A 9,626-nucleotide genomic window follows, 5' to 3' on the forward strand; every position below is an offset into this window, starting at 1 on the left:
GCCTCCAGTGGTGTAAGTGGTAAAGTGCGTAGCAGTGACTTTCGATGGACCTGAGTTCGAATCCGCCTTTTGCTGAACTATATTTTCAATAGAATAAAGGAAATAATCGAAAAGTGGAAAATAAAGTGCCTCACAGGTGTTTATCGGTTATGGTTGGGTGTAGGGATGGCGTTATTGTCCCAATAAAGCAGCTTCCATTTAATAATTTAAATAAAATTATCATTTACACTCAATACGTTATTACTGCATACTGTTTTATAATGTACTACAATACTGAGATGCAAATATCTGCCACTTGCACTAAGTACAGTAATATAAACAGAATCTATCGCTATTTGCACTGTGTAAATACACATTTTTACTTAGCGTAAATACCATCTATAATTATTTGCATTTAGTGCAAATAGCCTCTGTCAAAACGAAAACAAAAATATTTCTATTTATTAGTAAACTTGTTATTTTATAAGTTTTATTTATTACAAATTATGAAGACTATAGGCTAGACTTACTAACAGCTTGTGTCATCACAAACTGTCTTTTGGCATAGTACTGTTAGGATTTAATAAAGTTCCCCTTCAGGAACTCGAGCCGCGTCGCAACGCTTTGGGAACGTCTTCAGCGTGACCGTGCTCTGAATCACATGTGTAATCAGTCCAATGGAAGAGCGAGACGTCAACGGCGGGTGACGTCACCAACCAGGAAGCTATAAATACACGTGCGTTGGAAACCGGCGTCAGCTTCTGTCTTTCAGCAGCGCTCTGTGTATGTGTGTTTTGTGCTCGTTTTGGTTGCTAGTTTGCACCACTTTTATTTCTGAGCACAATGTCTAAGAAGAGTGAGAAGACTAAGAACATAGACAAACCATGTTTTAGAGCGTGTGTTCCTCCCTGCCCTCGCTACATCACGAGCGGGGATACACACGCTCTATGCGTGGTTTGTCTGGGAGCGGAGCATGCGGCATCGGCTTTCGAGAAAGCCGATTGCCCGCATTGCGATCTTCTTCCGATGCGCACGCTCCGCTCCCGGAAGGCTCTCTTCGAGGAGGGAGCCTTCACCAGCGCTCCTCGCGGGTCTGGTCCCGCTTCCGCCGAGGCGGAGCGGGCACTGCACTCGTGGGGTTCGCAGTTGGATCTGCTGGAGGGTATGGAGACGGGTGTCCCCCTATCGCACTGCGGTTTCTTCCCCCCGCGGATCGGGCTCGACGGTCCGTCTCTCATCCTCCGAGGGGGGTGAGGTCGAGATCGTCGATACACCTCAATCTGTGCAATATGAGGAGCTGCTGGAGGTTGTGACTCGTGCGGTTGAGAAGCTTAAAATAGATTGGCCCGCCGAGTCACAGGCCGAGCCTCAGAGAAGTAGACTGGAGGAGAGTCAAAGTAGGCCGGTCACTCACTGTCAAGCAGTTTCAACAACTGCTGGGTCTGATGGCGGCTGCGTCCAACGTGATACCTTTTGGCCTGCTGTACATGAGACCCCTACAGTGGTGGCTCAAAACCAGGAGGTTCTCCCCGAGGGGAAACCCGCTTCGCATGATCAAGGTCACGCGGCGATGCCTACGTGCCTTGGACATGTGGAGGAATCCCTGGTTCCTGTCTCAGGGGCCGGTGCTGGGAGCTCCTTGTCGCCGTGTAACGCTAGCAACAGATGCTTCCCTCACCGGTTGGGGTGCGGTCATGAGTGGCCACACCGCCCGCGGTCTGTGGAGAGGTCACCAACTCACTTGGCACATAAATTGCCTGGAGATGCTGGCCGTGTTCCAAGCGCTGAAGCACTTTCTCCCGGACCTAAGAGACCGTCATGTGTTGGTCCGTACCGACAACACATCGGTGGTCTCTTACATCAACCACCAGGGAGGTCTGCGTTCGCGCCCCTTGTACAAGCTGGCGCACCAGATCCTTGTGTGGTCCCGGGGCAAACTCCTCTCGCTGAGAGCGGTTTACTTACCGGGGTACTTAAATGTGGCAGCAGACATCCTGTCGAGACAGGGGCCGAGGCCCGGGGAATGGATGCTTCACCCCGAGGTGGTGAAGCAGATCTGGAGAGTTTTTGGTCCAGCCCAAGTGGACCTTTTTGCCACGAGGGAGAACACGCAATGTCCCCTCTGGTACTCTCTAGCTCATCCAGCTCCCCTGGGGCTGGATGCCATGGTACAGACGTGGCCGAGGCTTCGTCTGTACGCCTTTCCCCCGATCGCTCTGCTCCCGGGAGTTCTAGAGAGAGTGCGCCGGGACGGGGTGTCCCTCCTTCTAGTAGCCCCGTACTGGCCGGGCCGAGTATGGTTCTCGGACCTGATTTCTCTCCTCGACGCCTCTCCATGGGAGATTCCCGTCAGGAGGGATCTCCTCTCACAGGCGGGGGGTACTGTGTTTCACCCTCGCCCGGAGCTGTGGAAACTTTGGGTGTGGCCCCTGAGGGGGCACATCTCTTAGCTTCCGGTCTCTCAACCGAGGTTGTTGAGACCATCCTCCAATCTAGAGCTCCCTCTACGAGGAAACTTTATGCCTTGAAGTGGAGGCTTTTCACTTCTTGGTGTGAACGCCACCAGCAGGACCCAGTTAACTGCCCAGTTGGTACAGTGCTGGAGTTCCTGCAGGATAGGCTTTCCGCAGGGTTATCCCACTCCACCCTGAAGGTCTACGTGGCGGCCATTGCGGCCTACCACGCCCCTCTCGGTGGTCTCTCTGTGGGTAAAGACCCCCCTTGTCTCACGTTTCCTCCGCGGTGCACTGAGGCTGAGGCCTCCTGTACGTTCTCGTGTTCCCTCATGGGACTTGTCGCTGGTGCTAGAGGCTCTCTGTAGGCCTCCTTTCGAGCCTATTGAAGAGATTTCCGATCGTCACCTTACGATTAAGACAGTTTTGCTTATTGCTATTACTTCTCTTAAGAGAGTTGGGGATCTCCAGGCCCTTTCAGTGGCCCCTTCTTTTCTGGACTTTGCGCCAGGTTTGGCAAAAGCTTTTTTTGCACCCTCGTTCGGGTTATATCCCTAAAGTCCCCTCCTCAGCACCACGGCCAGTCGTACTTCAGGCCTTTTGTCCTCCTCCCTTCCGGGAGCCCGACCAGCAGAAGCTAAACTGTATGTGTCCAGTTCGAGCGCTGGACACGTATGTCCACAGAGCAGCCAGGTGGAGAAAATCTGATCAGCTTTTCGTTTGCTATGGTCCGGCTAAGCGTGGCTTTCCGGCCACCAAACAAACCTTAAGTCGTTGGATAGTGGATGCTATCTCTACTGCATATGAGTCCTCTGGTCTCCCTCCTCCTTTAGGGGTCAAGGCTCACTCAACCCGGAGTGTTTCGGCCTCCAAAGCTTTTCTTGAAGGTGTCTCTATTCAGGACATCTGTAATGCTGCGGGATGGTCCACGCCCCTTACTTTTGTCAGGTTTTACGACCTGGACTTGCGAGTCGCTCCTGCCTCTTCTGTCTTTTGTCCTAGCTCTTCCTAGGCAGGGACTCGGCTTCTGGCGGCGTGGGCATCTCGTTCCCAAAGCGTTTCGACGCGGCTCGAGTTCCTGAAGGGGAACGTCTCAGGTTACGTATGTAACCCTGGTTCCCCGAGGGAACGAGACGCCGCGTCTCGAGGCCCTCATCCTGCATCCCTGCGAGCGCTGCTTCTCTCCTGAAGCTGACGCCGGTCTCCAACGCACGTGTATTTATAGCTTCCTGGTTGGTGACGTCACCCGCCGTTGACGTCTCGCTCTTCCATTGGACTGATTACACATGTGATTCAGAGCACGGTCATGCTGAAGACGTTCCCAAAGCGTTTCGACGCGGCGTCTCGTTCCCTCGGGGAACCAGGGTTACATACGTAACCTGAGACGTTCTTTTTGCACCTGACCTTGTAGGAGTTTCCTTTTCAGGCGCAAAATGTATGGAAGGAGAGTATTAAAGTCCCCCTATTATGGATTATGAAAGGTTAATATTTTGGTTTTGGGAGTCCCTAGCAACAGGCTGACATGCATGCAAGGTCAAAAAACACTTTTATTATCTAATGCATTTATTATTACCTTATTTGCTCAACGACTCCCAAACGATTTGCTCAACGATACAATTTTCCAAATCCCTCCTTAGCATAACGCTAATCTACGGTGATTAGTCCGATGACCCAGTCTGTTGTGATTGGTCTACTTTGTGCAGCACATGTCGGAAACGGTACGCCCATCACCATTACATTAAACAATTTTTAAAGGATTACTCCACTTTCAACATAAAACATTTTCTGATAATTTACTCACCCCAATGTCATCCAAGATGTGTCTTTCTTTCTTCAGTCACAAAGAAATTATTTTTTTTGAGGAAAACATTTCAGGATTTTTATGGTGGATTTTCAGGATTCAATGGTGTTTAACAAATTGAAGGTTAAAAATTCAAATTCAAGTTTCAATGCAGCTTTAAAGGACTCTACATGATCCCAGCCGAGGAATAAGGGTCTTATCTAGCGAAGCGATCAGTCATTTTCTTAAAAAAAAAATATATATATATATATATACACGTTTTAACCACAAATGCTCATCTTGTCTAGCATTGTGATGGATATACGTACACTCTGCACTCAGGTTCAATACAGTTAGGGTATGTCGAAAAACTCCCATCTTATTTTCTCCTCCAACTTCAAAATCGTCCTACATCACTGTTTTAGCTTTTTTGGTATATGTTTGGTATATGTTTCATGTTGACGTCAGGATGTTGGAATTCGTTTCAAAAACAACTCGTTTTGATGACTCGGAGTCGACTCTTTCTTTTGAGATACAATACCTTTACACACGGTGCACTTTCAGATTTAAAACTTTGCAGGATGTTTTTATTCACTTAGAGCTGTGTTACACACTGCATGAAAGGTAATTTTCAAAAATCACTTTAAAATGAATCAGGCAATGCGATTTACTAAAGTTTGCACTTGTCGAATTAGAGGTATTTGCGCCATAAAAAAAAACTCACGCCTCACGCACAGCGCAACGACTTCCTGATCCCATCCCACTCTTTTCCTCCCCGACTCGTAATAAAGGCAAAGAAAGAAAATAAATCCTTAGAAATCCTTAGAAAAATTCACAACAGTTAACAAAAAAAAAACCATTGAAACTTGTAATAAATGGTTAGTTCAACTCTTTTTAAAATGACAAGGTCACTATTTACCCACCCTGTGTTAAAAATCTGTATGACATGCTTTATTCCATGAAATAAATGAAAGACATGTTTGAAAAACAGATTTTTTTTGAAAATCAATGGTAACAAAAACTGTTTGGTTACCAGCATTCTTCAGAATATCTTCTTTTGTGTTCCGCAGAAGAAAGAAAGTCATGCATGTTTGGAACAACACAGGGGTGAGTAAATGACAGAATTTTCATTTTTAGGTGAACTGTATCTTTAAGAAATTAAACAGGTTGAATTTTAAATTCATGTTGACTTTAATTAAAACATGTTATTGTTGCTGTTTTGTGTATTAAACATAGTCTGGTATCGATTGTTTAAAATTGTGTATTGATAAACAATTAAGTTACCTTCCCCATTTTGCTGACTTGTGACTTGCAGTGCACTAAAAAACCGCACAATGCATGTGTGACAGAACACCGCAGTCGTTTCAGCTAAGGTTCACAATTTTGTCCAGAGTGTCTCACAAACACACACACACACATGAATGCACGCACACACCTGCCTTTCACACAAGAAAGGAGCAGCAGTCTCTTAGCAGAAAGGTGAAGCAAGGGACAAACCATCAGAAAGCAGTGGGACAGGTGTCTGACAGGACCACAAACTGACAAGCCGAACAGATCGCCCTCCCTCTCTCTCTGTCTTCCTTTTTTCATGCCTCTCTCCCTTCTTTTCTCTATCTTTTCTCCTCCCTCAGCTGCCTCCTCGCACCTCGCCATCACTAATCATACAAGCCTCACCTCTGCAGAGAGGACAGTAGGATGAAGGAGGAAGCTGACAGCACAAACTGTCAGCACGAGGCGTGTGAGCCGTAGCCGACAGCAAGGATGTTTAGATTTCCTCAACACCTTGCAAAAACTGTAAAACACAGTAGAGCACAGCTCCTGACAGCAAGTGCTATAGGGGAGAAATGCGAGGGGAAACAACAACTGACCAAACAATATGTGCTGAATCTCCTGCACCGTTGAGTATTGTATGCTGTATGAGTCAGAGTTTCTGGTGCATTTTTCTTTGCTGCTTTCCCTTCTGAATCAACTGCAAAGGACTTATTATCAAAGGCGGGCTGGTGTTAAAGGGAAAGTTTAGTCATAAATGAAATGAATTTCGTCCTCATTTACTTGCTTTCATGTCGTTACAAACCTAAATGACTTCTTTTCTTCTCCAGAACACAAAAGGAGATATTTGGGTCAATGACAAGATGCTTATGCTTCTATTAATTTAATCAAAATTACATTTCTCACATAAATCCACGTATTACTTAATGAGCATGTTTTTAAATTCTAAATTAAAACTCTATTCAAGTGTAAAAATGTCAGGGTGATACAAGTGTACTGCTATCAAAATGAAGGGGAAAAAAGGAATTAATAGGCTTAAATAACTGAAAAGAAAACTTTGTCATGTAGTTTGTCTTAAACAGTTATATAACTGTAAGTGCTATAGGAACCCTGGAGGGAAAATGTTTGATTAAAGGCCTGAAATAAGGTATGTGATTAACTCTTTCCCCGCCAGAGAAGTTGCCAGCACCAGCATTTTATCATCACATTTACAAATCTTTTGCGAACCCCATTTATGAATATGTAAACAGTAAATATATCAAAACAAAAAATGGAGAAAATTGCATTATCGTCAATTTGTCAAATCAGTTTCAGAACAATGAGCAAAACATAAATTATCAGAGATAGAGTCCATCAACGCTAAAGACTAAACAGTTGTATACTGGTGGGCATCAAAATATTTTTCTGTAACATTAGGCAGTTTTGATTAATGACGCTGTTTTAGTGCCATGTTAAAAATGTAAAAAAAAAAAAGTCAAAATATTTTGAGAATAAAGTAAAAATATTTCAACTATAAAGTCAAAATTCAGAAGTCAAAATGTTTCAAGAATAAACTCAAAATGTTCTTGAGAATAAACTAAAAATTTTTACAGAATGAAGTCAAAATATTTTGAGAAAAATTCAAAATTATGAGAATGAATTTGTAGCAATTACATGTCAGTTACTTGAACGTGTCAGTTGCGTTGCTGTCTATGCAGGGTCAGAAAGCTCTCGGATTTTATCAAAAATATCCTAATTTGCATTCAAAGTTAAACGAAGATCTTATGAGTTTGAAACAACAGGATGAGTAATTAATGAAAATAATTTTCATTTTTGGGTGAACTCTTTAAAGTTGTGACTTTTGTAAAAATAATTTTATTTCCTGCAATAATCCAATGGAAAAATCCTACTGGCTTTTTGTACAGGGAAACAGGGTGATGATAGCAAAATTACGTCATCCTTGCAGCAGTATATTATTTCTATAAATATCAGAAAATTCAACCTTTTTATAACATGGCAAGGTTAGTACATGTTGTAAAATGTGACCCTGGACCACAAAAGAAGTCATAATGGACAAATGTTTCATCTGAAAGCTGGATAAATAAGCTTTCCATTGATGTATGGTTTGTTGGGAAATTACAATATTTGGCCAAAATACAATTATTTGAAAATCTGGAATCTGAGGGTGCAAAAAAAAAAATCTAAATATTGAGAAAATTGTGTTTGAAGTTGTCCAAATGAATATTACAAATCAAAAATTAAGTTTTGATATATCTATGATCAGAGATTTACTAAATATCTTCACGGAACATAATATTTACTTAATATCCTAATAATTTTTGCCATAAAAAAAAAAATCGATGTTTTTGACCCATAAAATATTTTTTTGGCTATTGCTACAAATATGCCTGTGCTACTTAAGACTGGTTTTGTGGTCCAGGGTCACAAATATCAAAAATGTAATGAGATTTATAAATGAATCATAATATTTGTAAAAAAAAAAAATAAATAAATAAATAAAAAATAATAATAACAATCATCATAATACAATTTAAATTAATAATAATATTTTTTTTACCAAAAATATATATTTAAAAACATATTTTAAAATAATGATTAAGATGTCGTTAAATGGGAAAAAATAACAGTATACGATCATACTGAATCTATAGCCGTATTCAACTTGAAGGCAGTGGTCACCATTCACTTTCACTGAATGGAAAAGAGCAGCTCAGACAACCTGCTATAAATATTTCCTTCTGTTTGTCTTAGAAGAATGAAAGTCGTGCGGCTATGAAAAGACATGAAGGTGAGCAGGATGACGGATTTTTCATTCCTATGTGAACTATTCCTCTAATTCAAATAAGACAAGGGGTGCCAAAATATGCAGTAAAAATAGGATTCGTTCACCACAGGGCAAAACGATCTTGACGGTATCTGAACTAAGCCAGCTATTCCCTGCAGAACAGGTGGTAAACACACCATATCCACATTACAGCCATAATGCTTTTTATAGCCTGTCTGCAGAGCCGAAGAACTGTAATGGGGAGTGAGTTATGACAATAATAACTCTGTCTCTTCATAATCAGGTAATCAATTCAATCTTCTGCCAATTGTCTCAGACAAATGCTTCTTCCGCATCCCCTGTAGAATGTAATTGAAGGGTTCTGTCGTTATTGACTCGTGTAGAGTAAACACCTGTGAGGTCGTCGTCTGTTCTTGTGGGCGTCCATTAATTTCAGATGAGGAAGATTAACAAGGTGTATGTAAATTCATATTTTGCCACTTGAAAATTCTTTATACAGCCCGAGGTCCCCTTATTAGCATCACCAATGATGTGTCTGTAAATTGTAGGGTAATACAATTTAGGATAAAAATTCAATCTTTATTATCCCATAAAAAAAAAAAAGTGCACTGGTGCACTTAAAGTAACAGTTCACCCAAAAATGAAACCTTGCTGAAATTTACTCACCCTCAGGCCATCCAAGAAGTAGATAGATATCATGAATGGATTCTCTGCAGTGAATGGGTGCCGTCAGAATAAGAGTTCAGACATCTGATGGAAAAACATAACAAAAAAGTTGTTTCATCTGAATCAGGAGAGAAATAGCCACAGGTCAAGCAGTGAAAACAGTCCGAAAAAGTTTTAAAAGAATATGTCTGTCGATTTCGATGTGAGAGGACAACAGGGGATGTACTTTTTCAATAAAGAAAGCATTGTTTTGGATTATGAACTGGTATTTTTGTCTCACAAACATGTACATGCATACATTGATGGATTACTGTGATGTTTTTAATCAGCCGTTTGTACTCTCATTCTGACGGCACCCATTCGCAGCAGAGGATCCACTGGTGAGTGTTGCAATGTTAAATGTCTCCAAATCTGTTCTGATGAAAAAACAAACTCATCTACATCTTGGGTGGCCTGAGGGCGAGCAAATTTTCAGCAGTTCGTCAATTTTTGTGTGAACTATTCCTTCAAAGAGGATTTTATTTTCGTTGATATTGCCAATGGAATCAGCATAATAGTTTTACTCTTTGAAAATTTCTTGAGCTTTTAGTGTTGAGATATAAAAAGACAACAGAAGTTGATGTGTCCGCCTCTCCAGGCAAAAACGAGGGGATTTTTCCCTGCAGAGGAAATGCTAAGCTGTGGGAGAGATGCA

The sequence above is a fragment of the Labeo rohita genome, chromosome 11 (genome assembly GCF_022985175.1).
Source record: "Labeo rohita strain BAU-BD-2019 chromosome 11, IGBB_LRoh.1.0, whole genome shotgun sequence".
Taxonomy (NCBI): Eukaryota; Metazoa; Chordata; class Actinopteri; order Cypriniformes; family Cyprinidae; genus Labeo; species Labeo rohita.